Genomic DNA, 19,389 nt, shown 5'->3' on the forward strand with positions numbered 1-19,389 from the left:
TCTAGAGAATTTTAAATTTCATTTATTTTGTTGTTCATCATTGTTTGTTTGCTCTTTAGTTCTTCTAGGTCCTTGTTAAACGTTTCTTGTGTTTTCTCCATTCTATTTCCAAGATTTTGAATCATCTTTACTATCATTATTCTGAATTCTTTTTCAAGTAGACTGCCTATTTCTTCTTCATTTGTTTGGTGTGTTGGGTTTTTACCTTGCTCCTTCATCTGCTGTGTGGTTCTCTGTCTTCTCATTTTGTTTAACTTACTGTGTTTGGGGTCTCCTTTTTGCAGGCTGCAGGTTCATAGTTCCTTTTGTTTTTGGTGTCTGTCCCCAGTGGCTAAGGTTGGTTCAGTCGGTTGTGTAGGCTTCTTGGTGGAGCGGACTAGTGCCTGTGTTCTGGTGGATGAGGCTGGATCTTGTCTTTCTGGTGGGCAGGTCTGCATCCGGTGGTGTATTTTGGGGTGTCTGTGACCTTATTCTGTTTTTAGGCAGCCTTTCTGCTAATGGGTGGGGCTGTGTTCCTGTCTTGCTTGTTGTTTGGCATAGGGTGTCCAGCACTGTAGCCTGCTGGTCGTTGAGTGGAGCTGGGTCTTTGTGTTGAGGTGGAGGTCTTTGGGAGATTTTCACTGTTTGTTATTACATGGAGCTGGGAGGTCTCTGGTGAACCAGTGTCCTGAACTTGGCTCTCCCACCTCAGAGGCACAGGCCTGATGCCCAGCTGGAGCACCAAGACCCTGTCATCCACATGGCTCAGAATAAAAGGGAGAAAAAAAGAAAGAAAGAAAGAAAAAATAAAATAAAATAAGAAAGGTATTAAAATATAAAATAATTGTTAAAAGTAAAAAAATTTAAACAGTAATAAAAAAAAAAAAGAAATAAAGAGAGCAACCAAACCAAAAAACAAATCCACCGATGATAACAAGCACTAAAAGCTATACTTAAAAAAAATAATAAACGGGCAGAGAGATCCCTAGGACAAATGGTAAAAGCAAATCTATACAGACATAATAAGACGCAGAAGCATACACATACACACTCACAAAAAGAGAAAAAGGAAAAAAATATATATATCGTTGCTCCCAAAGCCTACCTCCTCAATTTGGGATGATTCATTGTCTATTCAGGTATTCCAGAGATGCAGGGTACATCAAGTTGATTGTGGAGATTTAATCCACTGTTCCTGAGGCTGCTGGGAGAGATTTCCCTTTCTCTTCTTTGTTCACACAGCACCTGGGGTTCAGCTTTGGATTTGGACCCGCCTCTGCGTGTATGTCTCCTGAGGGAGTCTGTTCTTCGCTCAGACAGGACGGGGTTAAAGGAGCAGCTGATTCGGGAGCTCTGGCTGACTCAGGCCGGGGGGAGGGAGGGGTACGGATGCGGGGCTAGCCTGCGGCGGCAGAGACCCGTGTGATGTTGCACCAGCCTGAGGCGTGCTGTGCGTTCTCCCGGGGAAGTTGTCTTTGGATCCCGGGACCCTGGCAGTGGCAGGCTGCACAGCCTCCCGGGAGGGGAGTTGTGGTTAGTGACCTGTGTTTGCACACAGGCTTCTTGGTGGCGGCAGCAGCAGCCTTGGCGTCTCATGCCGGTGTCTGGTATCCGCACTGATAGCCATGGCTCGCGCCTGTCTCTGGAGCTCATTTAGGAGGTGCTTTGAATCTCCTCTCCTTGCACACCTCGAAACAATGGTCTATTGTCTCTTCTGCAGTTCCAGACCTTTTCCTGGACTCCCTGCTGGCTAGCTGTGGCGCACTAGCCCCCTTCAGGCAGTGTTCACGCAGCCAACCCCAGTCCTCTCCCTGGGATCCGACCGAAGCCTGAGCCTCAGCTCCCAGCCCCCGCCCGCCCCGGCGGGTGAGCAGACATGCGTCTCGGTCTGGTGAGTGATGGTCGGCCCCGATCCTCTGTGCGGGAATCTCTCTGCTTTGCCCTCCGCACCCCTGTTGCTGTGCTCTCCTCCGCAGCTCCGAAGCTCCCCCTCTGCGTCACCCGCAGTCTCTGCCTGCGAAGGGGCTCCTAATGTGTGGAAACCTTTCCTCCTTCACAGCTCCCTCCCACTGTTGCAGGTCCCGTCCCTATCTTTTTGTCTCTGTTTATTCTTTTTTTCTTTTGCCCTACCCAGGTACGTGGGGAGTTTCTTGCCTTTTGGGGGGTCAGAGGTCTTCTGCCAGCATTCAGTAGGTGTTCTGTAGGAGTTGTTCTACATGTAGATGTATTTCTGATGTATTTGTGGGGAGGAAGGTGATCTCCACTTCTTACTCTTCTGCCGTCTGGAAGCTCCTCTGTGAATTAGTTTTGGAATTTTTCTTCCTATTGGTGTTCATTTACATGGGAGAGGATGAATCAAAGTGGAAAAATATAACTTTTAAAAGATTTTGACAGAGGTTGCTAATTGGTATTAGATATGCCTCTTACGAAGAAATTGCTTGCTGCTGTTCCATTTGGAAACCATGCTGTGGTTAATATGGAAGTGATTTTGTGTCTGATTATTGACTTACACAATGGTTGATGCTTATAGGGAAGAACTCATGTCAGTCCCCTGAAGTTTACATGCCTCTCATGTTCTTCTGCTTTGACCTGGAGTAAATCACTTAATTACCGTGCGTTTCAGTTTTGCCAGCTATAAATGTGAGGCTGCTTCGCTTAGCAAGTAGAAGACCAAAGGAGAATGAAGAGAACTGTTTTAATGTTAGCCTACCATTGACAGTAATGACTTTGGACAAGTCAATTACATTCACAAAGAGCCAATTTCTTCTCAAAAACAGCGTCCATTCTCACTTCTATGAGAAAATGGTAAAGTTTTAGGTACATAACAATATCTGTAAGGCATTTGAGCTGTGTCTACATGGTGGCTGACATATTTCCAAGGGTAAGTTGATGAATAAAGTAATAAACGAGAAGTGTCAATGTGGAAATTAAATCCATCAGTCACCCTTCTTGCAATTTTACTATCCTGTTGTACCCTTGTTTCATGTATTTGATTATGTAAGCATAACAGAATTAAAATCTAGAAGCAGGGTAAATCAATTGTAAACAAATAGTGTTTGTTTCTGTTTACATATCTATTTTCACAGGAATTTGCTTGTGTTAAAGAGTTTGTCTCATTAAGGGTTATATATTTGCCTAATATCTACTGAGCATTAACCATGCACCAGGGAATGTGGTAGGCCCTGAAGAATCAAAGACAGTAGAATGATATGTTTTCTGATCTCTGTAAGTTCATTGTCTAGTGATATCCGTTAATGAGTCCATGTATTTTGATGTGAATATTATAAAATATTCATGAAATATTATGAAATATATCTTATGTGTTGTTACAAGTTATGGACTTCTTTTGGACTTCTTAAAAAAATAGATAGACTTTATTTTTTAGAGTGGTTTTAGGTTCACAGTAAAATTGAGTGGAAAGTATAGAGTTCTCGTACACTCTGCATGCACACATACATAGTCTCCTTCACCATCAACATCGTGTACAAGAGTGGTACCTTTGTTACAATCCATGAACCAACAATGACACATCACTATCATCAAAGTCCATAGTTTACATGAGAATTCATTCTTGGTGTTGTACATTCTGTGGGTTTTCATAGATGTATGATGACTTGTATCCACCATTGTATCAATATTATCAAACAGAATAGTTTTACTGCTGTAAAAATCCCCTGTGCTCCACCTGTTTATTCCTCTCTCCCTCCAAACTCTGGGCAACCACTGATCTTTTTACTCTCTCCATAGTTTTGCCTTTTCTAGGATGTCATATAGTTAGAGTCATACAGTATGTAGACTTTTCAGATTGGCTTCTTTCTCTTAGTAATATGCATTTAAGGTTCCTCTGTGTCTTTTCAAGACTTGATAACTCATTTATTTCTATTGCTAAATGATGTTTCCTTACCTGGTTGTACCACAGTTTATCCATTCACCTACTAAAGGATGTCTTGGTTGCTTCCAAGTTTTGGGAATTATGCATAAATAAATATCCATGCACAGGTTTTTATGTGGATGTAAGTTTTCAACTCCTTTGGGTAAATAACAAGGAGCATGATTGCTCAATTATATGGTGAAAGGATGTTTAGTTTTGTAAGAAACAGATGAACTGTCTTCCAGTGACTGCAACATTTTACAACATTTCACTGCTGGTGGCATTTTACATTGCCACCAGCAGTGAATGCTCTTCATCCTGTTTCTCCACATCCTTGCCAACATTTGGTGTTTTGGATTTTAGCCATTCAAATAGGTGTCTAGTAGTATCTCATATTTGTTTTAATTCTTATGGACTTTTGACTGATATCATCTCACAAAATATTATGGTGTGATGTATTATAATAAAGGCATACTTTGAAGAGTTAGTAGGAATTTGTCAGATGGATGGTGAAGAATGCAGTAGGGAAGAAGGAAAGGCCAGGGGCATTCTAGGCAAAGAAAGCTTTTGTGAAAATGTTCACAGGTGAAAGAGAATATGGTACATAGTAAGTAGTTGGGGATAAATAGAATAAATAAGGAGGTATAATAGGCAGTCAGGACATACATTTAGATACAGGCCAGATTTTGAGAACATTTATGATTTATGTTAGATTTTATTTTTATAAAAGATGGGAGGACTTAAATAATTTTAAGAGTGATCAGATAGTTTCAACTAGAGAAACTTTATTAACCACATGTATGTACATTTTGCAAAATCACATTTAAAAAAACAAACATATGAGGAAATATTCTTTTCTTTTTAAAAAGTGCATATTGGAGTACTTGGGCATTGGTTTATTTCAGCAATAAGAACTTTTTAAAACTGAATGAAGGGTATATAAAGTAAGTGTGACAAAATGTTGATAATTGTAGTATTGTAATGGGCACATGAGGGTTTGTCACATTTGTTTCTCTACTTTTGTGTATGTTTGAGAATTCTCAAACAAGTTTTCTAAAAAGTCACAAACAGAGTTTCTAGCAGTGACAGCCAATGAAGTAACATAATTAGATTTATATATAAGTAAGGTCATTCTTTTGCATTTGTATGATTGAATTTCACAAATTAATTACCACCTGGCTGTAGGCTGTAGGTGTTTGTTACAGGTTGTCAACAAAGTTCTCCATTTAAATAGTTTTCTTCAGGGTTAATAGTTCTTTCCTGTTCAGGATTATTTTCTGGCTGTCATAGCCATATTATTTTTCCAAATAAAAGTTCCTAATTTATTTATTTGTAGGGTAAGAATGAGTTTTTGGAGGCCAAGACTTAATTAAAAAAATAAACCTCAGATCAAAATGCAGAGCTCTAGCTTTCATGTCACATTCAGAAAAAACCCTTATTATTTAGTTATAAATAACTCATAGTTGAAATATGTTTTTGAATCACAGCTAATTAAATCAGATCAATATGATTATTTATTTAGTACCTTATCAGATCAATCAAGTTTGTTTTCCCACTGTTGATAACACAGTGTAGTTTGGTTGAAAACTAGAAAAGTAATAACCAGGCATGCTACAGTTATCTCAGGTTGAAGTACCTTTTAATAATAATAGCAGCAGTTAATGTTTATAAATGCATGGTGGGTATTTGTCCCCAGGCCAAGTACCATTCATCATTCATCTCTTCAGTCCCTCTAACTCTTCTATGACGTTTGTAATATTTACACACAACTTTTTTGATAGGTGATGAGTTAATAGGTGAAGATGTTGATTGAAACTCAGCAAGATTCAATAATTTGCCCAGTTACACAGAAAATGGCTGAGCAGGAATTTGTTCCCATGAGGAATGACTGTGGAGCTTGGATGCACTACATTAAAGGTGGTACATTTGTACTACACTGCATTACTTTGTCTCCTTGGGCCAGGCATTCATAACATCCCATCACAAGGACCTACATCTGATCTTAAGATACTCAATCATGCAGCATATAACAAGAGAGCATGAGAACAGATAGACTTACCAGGTGCTATGAAGATCATGCTTCTTCTCAGAGCCTCTGGATTGATACTATAGCTAGGTTTTCAGCTAATCTTTACTAACTTAAAATAAATTTTCCACAAATATTTTTGGGTTTCAGTGCAAATTTCATAACTTATGGAAAAGCAGGGATAATAATGGGCATATTATAAAATGAATTATTTGAAGGTAGAAATTAAAATAACTGGTATTAGAGGCTCTACCTTTTTAACAGCATAGAAAAAGTTAATGAGTTGGATGTTCCTAAATGTTTGTGACAGGCTGGCATTCTCCCAAGAGTTTGAAAGGAATCCAAGGCTGAAATTATGGAAATAATAGTGAAAATGTATAACAACAGTTCACTCTACCTGAATGTTGGCAAGCTGTTAACATAGTTTTTTTCTACAGCAACAACTAGAGAAGTGACCCTGGAAACCTGGACACACAATGTCAAATCTCATTTCTATGATGATGAGGATTTAGGTAAGTATGTGGCGCTTCAGGTCGAGTGCATGTCAGGTTCACTGCTCCCTTCTGGGAAGTTTCAGAATGCCTGCCAGGTTCATACCCATCTCAGAGAGGCTCCTAAGGCATAGGTCATTGTACTCTGTGCCACGTGACCCTGCTAGGTTAATAATGGCTGACTGGTTCATGTACAGGTCTTGAGGTAACACACCAGGAGCAAGCTAGATCCGCAGGGAACAGAAAAAGGAAGATCAATGAGCAGTAGCAGGAGAACTACTATAGAATCAAACCTATTCCCAATTTCTTCATCCCAAAGTATCTGGACTCATACTTTTTCTACACAGGTTACACATATTCATCTATATTTCTTTACTTCTATAAGAAAGAGAAAGAGAGAGTAAGCTTTGTCTTACTTATGACCCTTCTAAATGAAAGGTTGTCTTTCATTTTGTTTTTTTTTCCAAGTGCTCCTTATTCTTTAGAACCAGCTCAATTCCATTTATCAATGAAGTTTGCAACAATGACTGATTTTTAGATGTATAAAAGTCATCTTGGGTTTCCCTGGTGGCGTGGTGGTTAAGAATCCGCTTGCCAATACAGGGGATGCGGGTTCGAGCCCTGGTCTGGGAAGATCCCACATGCCGCGGAGCAACTAATCCCGTGAACCACAACTACAGAGCCTGAGCTCTAGAGCCTGTGAGCTACAATTACAGAGCCCACACGCTAGAGCCCGTGCTCCGCAACAAGAGAAGCCACTGTAATGAGAAGCCCACTTGCCGCAACAGGAGAGGGCCCACTCACAGCAACGAAGACCCAACACAGCCCCCCCAAAAAAAAAGTCATGTGGAACTCATATGTCCCAAACCATCTCCTAGTCTCCTCCCTGCCAATAAAGTATTCTTCCCATAGTCCACTTGTCTAGGTCAATGACAACTCCACTCTTCTATTTTCCTGGGTCCAAACCTTTTTTTTTTTAACATCAGCCTTGATGGCTCTTTTCCCCTTACATTCCATATTCAATCAACTAACAGCTCTTCAAAATATATCCAGGATACAGCTACTTCTCAACACCTCCACTGCCACCACTCTGGTGAGAGCCTCCATCATCTCTCACTTGGATTACCGCAATAACTTCCTAAGTGGTACCCCTCCCTTTGTCTTTACCCATTTCAGCAGCCAGTTTGGTCCAGTTAAAATGTGAGTCAGGGCATGTCAGGTTCTGTCACTCCTCTGCTGGTTTCCTAATCAGAGTAAAAGTTGAAGTCTTTACAATGGCCTATAAGGCCCTACACAATTTGTTCCCTGCCCACTTCTTAATCTCTATTAATACTCTATTAAACCAGTAACACTGGTTTCTTTGCCATTCTGTGAATGTGCCTGGCACATTGTCTCTATCTGATACTCTTCTTTGGGAAGAAGAGGAGTTTGAGTCATTCCCAAGCCCCTCCCTAGTGAGAACTTGCCCACCTGAAAATGCAACCTACAGCCACGTCCATACCCTCACATTCCCTCTCCTCCTTGCCTGCATTATTTTCCTCCTTAGCACTCTTACCATCTACTATATATCGTACTTCGTCTAAGTCGTGGGATTATGGGTGATGTAAAATTTTTATAACTTCTACATTTCTCAGTTTTAAACAGTAAGCATATCCAGAGGAAGGAGCAATCACTATGGGCTAAGAGATTCAGGAAAGTCCTTGTGGAGGAGAAAAGGCTGAAGCTGCATCCTGTAAGCTTGGTAGACTGTGCTTGAAGACAAAGAGAGAACATCCTAGGTCATAATAAAACATGCACAAAAGGTGGAGGGTACTTCATGCATGATATATTTTAGAGTCAGTGAGGAGAGCAGCCAGGCTATGCTCCTCATTTATCACCAAAATGTTGAGTGTGCAGTTGGGAACAGATTGTACAGGACCCAAAAGAGTGATTTTAGTCATGTGTGTTTTTAAATAGAAGAATGCTATGAAGAAAGCAGCAGCAGAATTACTCTCCTAAATTCTTCTAGTCTTTTCCTTTCTTCCTGATATTCCCGCGTAATCCTTAGTGATCTTAGAAACAATGTGTGTACATCTTCCAGTACTTTAATGCTCCTAAATAATTCATTTTATGCTTTAATAGAAAAAATTGTTTCTGTGAAGTAACATAATTATCTGTTTCTATCAAGATCTAATTTTCTAGCCATTTCCAGTGGAATTTTTTCTTTAAATATTTTAAATAGAAAGGGAGAAAATTAATTAAAAATGATCAGTCTCGAAATAAAACTTTGCAGACTTAGAGATACAAAGAATATTAACGTTTTTGCTTTGTTTTGTTTGGCTGAAGAAACGTCAAAGGATTTCTATTATAAATGATTGTTTTATGTTGATATTTCTGTCTCATTTATATCACTTGTGTAACTGTGAGTAGAAGATACCACCTTCAAAATATATTTCTCATGTTCCATAAATGTGTTTTTCCCGTATGTGGAACATAGCTCTGATTTTAGCACTTGGCTATGTCGGTTAAGGTCAGGTCAGTGCTTCATATTGAAATGAGGAAAGATGATACAGAGATACCTCCATGCTATTAAAATCTGCCCTGCCCACTTTGGACTGAGACCTTCCCAGGAGACGGGCACCAGGAGTGAAGCTTGTTTAACAGTGGATAATTTTTTATTAAGGGACAAACGATATAGTTGGGGAAAAGACCATCTTAAACACTTTACATGATAGAATGTATAAAACATTTCCAAAGTCAGGTTTGAAGATTTTTTGAGGGGGTTGCAGAGAGTCAGTGTTTAGGCTTAAGAAAATAGGATACTAGTACAAATCCCAATGATACAGAATATCACTGAGTGGGGTAGAATTTGGGGTCTTTTTTCTCTTATGGAAAGCTCATTCTATCCATAAAGCTTCAAATGATTTTCTGCCAGTGCCTTCATTCAGAGGGCTCAGTGATTTCTAATGTAAGATGTATACTTCTGCCCTTTGGATTTATGAAATGGAATAACAACTAAATGTGAATCTAATGGATTCATTTGCATTTCTGGGAGATTCTTCCTTTTTAATACAACGGAGAACCCAAACATGGATATAATAAGCCAAGCACTTTAATGTGAGGTGATGGAGTCTCAAGTTAAAAGTAAAACACTCAGTGGGAACATAAGAAGGAAAAGAAAAAGAGCTGTACACCTGAAACTAACACAGCATTGCAAATCAACTATACTTCACAAATAAATATATAAATAAACAACATTTTTAAAGAAAGAACAATATAATCTAATGCAAGTTACAGTGAGCTAATGATACTACTACCTAATGGGATTATTATAAATTAACTATAAGCTCATATAAAGTACTTATCACAAAAAATGAAAAGAAAAAAAAGGCAACTTATAGGAATGATTATTTTATGACATTTATTTTTTAGTCATATGGAACTGTGACAGAACTGTGTGTGTGGTAATGAAGAGTCAGGGTGAGCTTACGTTAGAGTCAAGGTCCAATAGATCAGATAATTGACCAGGTGCAGTCAGATACTTAAAATTTGTCTAAATTATTCTATAATTACAGGAGAAACTGCCACTGAAAATGGCAGAGGCATCAGTAAGGTCTATTTCTTTAGATTTACAATTTTCCACTTTAACAGTATAAATGCTAGAATTTTGTCACCAGAATTCTGTCCTTTCCCCTTTTTTCTTTCCAGCTCCTCATTCTACACCCAACCCCCTCTTTGAATTTTCATTTCCATGCTTTCGAATTTGATCTTCTATCTCTCCCTATATTTTGTACTTCCTCAACACCCTTGACCCTAAGTTCTCACTTTAACTGAGCAACCTGAAACCTAGAAAAATGAAGATAGTTTAAGGGGCTTCTGGGACAACATCAAGTGTACTAATAGTTACATTATATGGGTCCCAGAAAGGGAAGTAAGAGAAAAATGGGCAGAAATCTTATTTGAAGAAATAATAGTTGAAAACTTCCCTAACATGGGGAAGGAAACAGACATCCAGGTCCAGAAGTACAGAATCCCAAACAAGATGAACCCAAAGAGATCCACATTGAGACATCATAATTAAAATGGCAAAAGTTAAAGGTAAAAAGAGAACTTTAAGGGCAGCAAGAGAAGAACAGCTAGTAGCATACAAGAAAACTCTCATAAGACTATCAGCTTATATTTCAGTAGATACTTTGGGGACAGAAGGAGTGGCATAATATACTTAAAGTGCTGTTTGCAAGCATTAGGCAAACTATGTAAATACAGTAAGGTAAACATTTCCTTTTCAGATATTCTTTCTTTCCTTTACAGAAATTAGTTTGCTTGTTTTTTTTCTTTTTTAATTTAGCATAATAAAAGATTGGTAACGTGTCAGATTTAGAAAGAATCTTCAAAGTCACCTGGTTCTATTCACCTCATATGTGAATCCTCCTTAAATCAATCTTCAGGCCAGTGGAAAGGATTTGGAATTTTGACCCTACTATTTAGTGGCCATAGTACTCGGCACATGTGGCTTATGGAAATGTGGCTTTTTCACCTGTGAAATATGGGTAGTAACAATAACCTCATATAGTTGATGTGACTGAGGTAATTACTTTGCAGTCCCTTCTGTTTATGTATAATTAGCAATATTTTGGAGGGGTTAATGCTTGGAAATTCTATGTATGTATGTATTTATTCCTCTATGTATTCATTTATTTATAAAGATAATTTCCCCCAGCTTTACTGAGGAATAATTGTCAAATATAATTGTATGTATTTAAGGTGCACAATCTGATGATTATATATATATATGTGCTTTGTGGAATGACCACCAAGATACAAGATAAGATAACACATCCATCACCTTACATGGTTAACATTTTTGTGTGTGTGTGTGTGGTTAAAATGCTTAAGATCTACTCTTAGCAACTGGGCTTGGGGAGGAAGAGAAGTGGAGATGTAGGTCAAAAGATACAAACTTTCTGGGAGTTCCCTGGCGGCCTAGTGGTTAGGGTTCCAAGCTTTTACCACCGTGGCCTGGGTTCAATCCTTTGTTGGGGAACTGAGATCCCGCAAGCTGTGTGGTGGCCCAAAAAATAAGTAAATTAAAAACAAAAACAGAATCCTCTTTTAAAGTAAAAAGTTAAAGAAAAAGGTACAAGCTTTCAGTTATAAGAATAAGTTCTGAGAATCTAATATACAGCATGGTGATTGTAGTGAATTATACATTATTATATAATTAGCAAATTTGATGAGGGTATTTTCTATGTATGTAAGCAATCCAACTATTAAAATTAATCTAGAAAAAAAGTATGTGGAACACACAACTAAAGTCTTTTCTCCAGTTTGATATTGACACACAGATAATTTTCTTAAATTTTTTTCTCTCTTCTATTTATAAAACAAACATTTAAGTGGAAAACGTAGAAAACGCAGGAGAGGATAGTGAAGAAAATTTAAGTTACTATCTGTTGAAATCTAGGGCAATCCATATAGATAAATAATTCTCTTACTCTCAGATAACAAAAAGCCCCCCAGTCATTTAAAATTACAAATAAGAGACTCCCCTTATTAATAAACGTGTCCAGTATAGGGTAATAATCAGAAATTATACATTTGCTTGCAGTTTGCTCTACGCTAAGAGCAAGAGAAAGGGGCTGGTTGGTTTCTACGGTGTCCCAACACACACTCCATCTGCCCTCTTCATCCCCACCCCCTACCCTTAGAATAGGATTTCAGTCATAAGTTAGGTAACATTCTGCCCTGCCCTTGCCCCCTACCCAAGCTCTCTATATGGTTGCTTTGAGGCTCCTCCAGGTGACAGGTGGTGAAGGAAAGTGTCCCACCCCTCCCTAGCAGCATGGAGGAAAAAGGCCACAACCCACTGACAACTTGCTTCAGATAAATTCTTTTGCTAGTATCCCTTTCTGCTCTCAGCCTTTCTAACCTATTTTGTACATAAGCGTTACAGAATCAATTCTCTCACACCCCTTTTGCCAGCCCTGCTCGAGTGGCCCAGACCCCTCCTTTGTTAGGTAGTTGACACCTGCGGCTTTTGGGCTTCTTTGAAAATGGACACAGGAGTCCAGTTTTTATATCCAGTTACAAACACTCCCTCAGGGTACATTATATGAATTGGATTTCTGCATCTAAGAACACGATCATTTTAAGACTCTAGACATATGCTAGTAAATTTCCACCTCCCCAGATAGAAATATAATATCAATTCATATTCTCATCCTCACCACCTAATATCAAGAAAAGAAAAGTGGGGCAAATGGGAAGAATGGGTAAAGGAAAACAGCAGAGACCTAAGAAGAGAGGAATGATATAGGGAAATGGGAATAGATGAGGTTTGATAGGAGGTGGGGTAGAAGCTCCTATAAGTCAGGTAAATCCATGTCGAGCCAAGCTCCAGCATAAATAAATATAATTCTTTCCTGCCTATTTCTTTAAATGAGCAATATGTTTGATCACTATTTCCTCTCTGATTCCAGCCCCCAAAGGCTTATTGCGAGCTAGATGTTTATAATCGCTTTAGAACTCTTTCCACATAGCATAATATAGCAATCTTAATTCAGGCCAGAGCAGTGTTTGCCAAGTGGTAGAAGAAAGATATTTTCTGTCTCCAGGTTCTGCCACTTATTAGCTGGTTGATCCTGAGACTGTTGCTTAATACCAGTGGGTTTCAGCCTTCTCATCCCTATAATTGTAATAACAATGTCTGTCTTGCTTAGCTCATGTGGTAATTATGAGATAAGATGGGATGGAATTTGGAATTTGTAAACTGTAATGATCTTAGAAAGATCAGATATATTGCCTTGTCAATCACCTGTCAGCACTGAGGAAGAGTTGGAAGTTTCTAACTGATCTCCCTTTACCTATTTGTGACTTGTTGACAGTGTTCATATTATTTTTTTCTCAAATGAGATTTCATATGTCAAAATATTTCATTTTTCTGGGTGCATAATAGCTACTAAGCAAGTACCCATTCTTGTTTTCATCTCTCCTCTCAGTTCCCCAAATGCGTACTATTTGGAAATATCTGTTTATGCAATACATCAGGGCTCTTTCTTTCCAAGTAAGCAGCAGAGGGCACATGTATTCAGGATATGTGCTGATTGGCATTCTCATATTTGTTGCATTCTGTTTTGTTTGCACAGAAAGCATTTTCTTTATAGCGTAATTTATTGAAAATGATGTGAATTGTTTGCCCGCTGTCTGAAATCAGCCCTTAGATTAAATAAATTATATATCTTGACTTTATTTCCACATTTAATTTAATTTTATTGATGTAAAAACAATAGGAATAACAAAATACTTCCAGTGTCAATGGTAATTAAAAAACAAGCAGAAAAGTAATAAAATGTATTATTAGATTGGATATACCCTTCCCTCTTCATTCACCTGGGGAAAAAAATCCAATCTTCAGAGAAAATGAACCATGTGATTTTGTGCCAGCAGTAATTAGCAGGAACAGCTCGATGAGAAACAGTGATGGAAGAATCAATAAAGTATCAATAAAGTAAAGCCCAGATGAGGCTTCTGTTTTTTTATATTAGGTCTTTACACATCAACTTAACCAAATGATTAAATGATATTCTTAATCCCAAAAAATGTGCCACAAATAGATTGTAAACTATTTTGACCTTTTACAACTATGTCAAGCTTTTCCAGTTTCCCTAGAGAAAGTTTTATTACCAATAATGCCTTCCCATTAAATACTATAGTTGTTTCAACAAATAGAATTCAAAGTGAAGTCTAAAAATTGCAGCAAACCTGGAAACAAGTGAAATATTAAAAAATTATATGCATATTTCATGCTCAGGTCTTGGCTTTAGGGAGAATCATGACAAAGGTGATATATTTTCATTGTTTATTTGTTTGCTTTAAGTTATCAAACTTTCACTTCGCTTAATCCGAGTTCTCTTCCCTCTTTCACCACCATAAATCAAAAGTTTGATAATGTTTAACATATTGTTAAAAACAGAACCTTCCAGGTGAAACGTGGTGACCTCGCAGCCCATGCTTCGACCATGGTTCCTCAACTTTGGCACATGTGAGATTTTGGACTGGGTAATACTTTGTTGTGGCGAACTCTCTTACGCACTGTAGAGTGTTTAGAAGCACCCTTGGCCTGCAACTGCTAGATGCCAGTAGCACTTGCAAGTAGGGATTATCAAAAATATCTCAAGACATTATTGCCAAGTGTCCTTGGAGGGGAGGGTTGGCAGGCAAAAAATCACCCCTGTTTGAGAACCACTGCCTTAGATTGAGATTTACTGTGCAGTTTAGGTGATATGAATAGAACTAATTTGATACACTAATAACCAAAAAGGAAGAAACCTAGAAGAGACAGGAAATCAGATCATACCAGACTATAGTGGTTCTCAACCATGAGTATGCATTCAACACATCGGGGATATTTACTAACTACTGATAACCCAGGCCCACCCCAGATCAGTTGAATAAAGATCCATGGGTGAGCCACTGCTAAGACTGACAAAGTAGGTTGCCCTGTAAATTTGACATGTTGCCTCTGGGGACAAAGATACACGGTGCCCTTTTTATAGGGTTATTCCTCTTTTAATTTCTCTCTTTTCATAGTTCAGCGTTGCTTATATTAGCCATGAGTTTCCTCTGGTGCAAAGGGGCTACAAGTATGACAAAGATTAAACTCTCTGTAGGAAGTCTCTGATGGGCAAGAATAAGTTCAGGTGAAGTCAAAATAATTCATTTCACTTGCAGCCACTTTCTGGCATTTAGACTAGATCAGGAATTCTTAAAGTGAGATTTCTGACAATCACAGCAGCAGTAGCATCACCTGGGAACTTAGAAATGCAAAACTTTGGATAACCCCATACCTATTGAATTAAAAACTCTGGGAGTGGGGTCCAGTAATTTTTGTCTTAATGAGGCTTCCAGGTGATTCTGAAGTATAATAAAATTTGAGAACCATGGATTAGAAACACTCTCCGTATTCACTCAGTGTTCTTCAAACTGACTCTGACAGACCCATGCTTCAGAAGACTTAGATAACTGATAAGCGCTTTTATTGAATCTTTTGAAAACTTTCACTTAGGATTCCATTTTATCAGAGATAGTTATTATTGAACTATGCCTTATTTACACAGTTTAATCCGCAGTAGAGCAGTCACAGAGGAAGAGGAGAGTTCGGGGGAAAGCAGAGGGCACCAGTCCTAGATCTGGTCCAAGTTAGTGAGCACAGATACTCTTCCAGACCTATTGGCTGCACTGTGGGCACATTCAGATCCCCACAAAGAGCTTAGTGTGACTTCCACAGGTAAAATTTGCAGCTAGTGGGCCAGGGAAAAATGACATACGAGAGCCATGCAGAAGACTAGGCCACATGCTGAAAAGGAAAATATGATACTAGACGGAGCCACTGATGACTGGTGAAGAAGGGAAACAAGGGTGCTTTGTGGTTTTCCATATTACATTAATTTTCAATGGACTAAACTCTTGTGTTCTACATCATTAAGCTCAGAATCTTGACTATTTTTTATAGGTCAGTAATGGAGGCAGGTTCCTAAGCAAGTGTTCCCTGCTAGTTGTATAATTATCTCCTAGTGAACAAGTTCGTGTTCCACTAGAACTTACTTTCTAGTGGAAAATAGTGCTATGATTTTTATGTGAATACTGAATCATAGAGAGGTAGGCTGGAAAAGTGGCTTCTAATTAAAAGGATATTGAAGGAGTCTAGGAGAAAAATGCTGTTGCAGCAGCCTAGGATGGTAGTTGTAGATATGGTGCCATGCTAGCTAGCTTTGAGGTCTAGTTTGAAGGTAGAGTTCTTAGGGGGTTTCCTGTTGTATTTCATGTAAAATAGGGGAATCAAAGATGACTCTTGGGTTTTTGCCTAATCATCCTGGTGGATGTGACCACTGAAATGGGAAAATCTAGGGAGAAGCAGTATTGGAAAGGTCGAGGAATCAAGCTGCTATTTTGACCATATTAGCTCTAAGATTCCTCTTACCTATAAAAGTGGAGATGCTGGGAAAGCAGAATGATAAGTCTAGAGCTCGGGGAAGGGGATTAGTCTTGAGATTTAAATTTGGGGATCATCTGCATATAGATGCATAAAATCTTGGGAATGGATTTTTAAAAATCACCTAAATTAGAAGACAGGAGAAAAGACAAAAGAAAAAGAAACACCTGTAGTCTGAGGTTTCTCAACTTGGTATTCCTTTAGGCTCAGTAGTCTATGTTTTTTTTTATCAAGTTGAATTCCATTTTTTCTTTAGGTTCATTTTACTCTTCATGACGGTCATATACAAGACTTTTGTTTTCTTCTTCATAATTTTTAACTGAACTATTAAATGACACAACACTCTAGCCCACTGATAATAGCTTCTCCATTACTATTATAGTATTACAGTTTCCCATAGGGACTGACAGAGGCTGGTGATCAACACTTTACTGACTCTACGAAAAAGTGTTTGGGGCAGTTTAGTAATGTTGAGCCAGAATAGTTGCTTTCTTTTTTTTTTTTTTAAAGTCTTTAAGATTCCCTATTATTTTCTTTGTTTTGGACTGCCTTTTTTTTGTGTGTGCGTGTGGTACGCGGGCCTCTCACTGTTGTGGCCTCTCCCATTGCGGAGCACAGGTTCCGGACGCGCAGGCTCAGCGGCCATGGCTCACGGGCCCAGCCGCTCCGCGGCATGTGGGATCTTCCCGGACCGGGGCACGAACCTGCGTACCCTGCATCGGCAGGCAGACTCTCAACCACTGCACCACCAGCGAAGCCCTGGACTGCCTTTTGTTTAATTGTCAGATATTTTAAGACTGACAGCCGTGTGAGTTCAACCAGAAGAACTAAACTGGGAAAATAATCACATTTTTTAATAGACTATTTTTGAAAACTGGAGATGAAGAATTAACATGCATTGGTATAGGATCACTTCCATTTTGTGGTTAAAAGAAATCTTACCCCCCAAATGATGATAATTTTTAGAATTATGAGTTGAATGTTTGTGAGTATGCATGTTACCTGTACATATGTAAACATGTAGGGGGTGCATTATTTTCTGCCAATAAGTTTTATGGTTTTTATATCAAGTAAATATATTTTGCTAATATGATCCCTACATTTGATAGTATAACCCTTTATGGGCTACACTAACCACATGGCTTCCCAGCTGGGCTGTAAAAGAATCAACAGCTGGTTTAGAGTTCCTGGGGGCTGCATTTGGAAGATTTAAGTTTTCCAGTTTGGGCTACTTACATTGCTTCTATCTTTTTCAATTCCTTGGGGTCTCTTCCTTAGCCTTGGTGCTTGAGAAAGCTTTGGTGGAAGGCTTTGAGCAGATAACTCACTTGGCTCTGACAGGCCAAGAAATTCAGTTGTCTGGAGCCAAGATAAACCCAGGGCTCAATTTTGCATTCATTTTTTAACTCAGTGAATATGATTATTCTTTAAAGATGATCGGAAAACAGTTTCAGATAATAGATGTGGACTTGTACCCTGATGCAATTCTGCATACATTTGTATTTTCTTTAATTTCTCTGTAAGAACTCAGAAAACAACTGGGTAGAAATGTTGTCTTTTTGCATCTCTGAATTTACCTTTAATGAGAGAGCAGTTTTCCTGCCAAGGGAGAAGAGTAAGGAAACAGAATCACATGATTCTATAATATTGACTTTCTATTTAACTAACAAACAAATTGGCAAGCAGGAAATGCAGGAGATCCTGTGTAGCTTAGGGAGACATCTGTTGCACGCTCAATGTGAAACTTATTTTGCCCTGAACATATCTATAGGTGCTACTATAAGGAAAATAAATATTGGAAAGATTCCTGGTATCTTGGGTTCCTTCTGTATAGAATTTCATATAGAAATTCATCCATTTGCTATAGATGCTGGGTTTTGGAGAGCTACAGAGGCAAGAAAAGGCAATACAGATAATCTTACCTTGTTAACACAAAATAATAAAAACAAATCTTCTCTTGAACTTTACATAGCACAGAGACATTAATTCAATATTTACTAGGTGCCTACATGTGCCAGGAACTGTACTCTGTGCTGGGGATATGAAGATTAGTGAGATATGGGCAACTTTCTTCAGGAAGGCACAATCTCTTGTTTTTGCTCTGAGACTAAATTATGACTAGATCAATGATCTTTAGCTTATATTTTCTTGAGTTTCAGAGATGGGAACTATAAATTTTTGAGGGTTACTTTTTTTAAACTTTTTATTTTATACTGGAGTATAGTTGATTAACAATGTTGTGATAGTTTCAGGTGTACAGCAAAATGATTCAGTTATACATATACATGTATCTATTCTTTTTCAAATTCTTTTCCCATTTAGGTTGTTACATAATATTGAGCAGAGTTCCCTGTGCTATACAGTAGGTCCTTGTTTATCCATTTTAAACATAATAGGTCAATCCCAAACTCCTAATCAAAAAATGGGCAGAAGACCTAAATAGACATTTCTCCAAAGAAGACATACAGATGGCCAAGAGGCACATGAAAAGAAGTTCAACATCACTAATTATTAGAGAAATGCCAATCAAACCTACAATGAGATATCACCTCACACCATCAAAATAGCTGTCATCAAAAAATCCATAAACGAGACTTCCCTGATGGCTCAGTGGTTAAGAATCCACCTGCCAATTCAGGGGACATGGGTTCGATCCCTGGTCGGGGAAGATCCCACATGCTGGGGAGCAACTGACCCTGTGTGCCACAACTACTGTGCCTGCTCTCTAGAGCCTGCGAGCCACAACTACTGAGCCCACGCCACAGCTACTGAAGCCCACGTGCCCTAGAGCCCACGCACTGCAACTACTGAAGCCCGCGTGTTCTAGGGCCCGTGTGCTGCAACTATTGAGCATGCGTGCTGCAACTGCTGAAGCCCGCGCGCCTAGAGCTCATGCTCTGCAACAAGAGAAGCCACTGCAATGGGAAGCCTGCGCACTGCAACAAAGAGTAGACCCCGCTCACTGCAGCCAGAGAAAGCCCACATGGAGTGACAAAGACCCAATGAAGACCAAAAATATATATATATATATGTGTATATATATATATATATA

The sequence above is a fragment of the Grampus griseus genome (genome assembly GCF_964374135.1).
Source record: "Grampus griseus genome assembly, chromosome: 3".
In the NCBI taxonomy this organism is placed as follows: domain Eukaryota; kingdom Metazoa; phylum Chordata; class Mammalia; order Artiodactyla; family Delphinidae; genus Grampus; species Grampus griseus.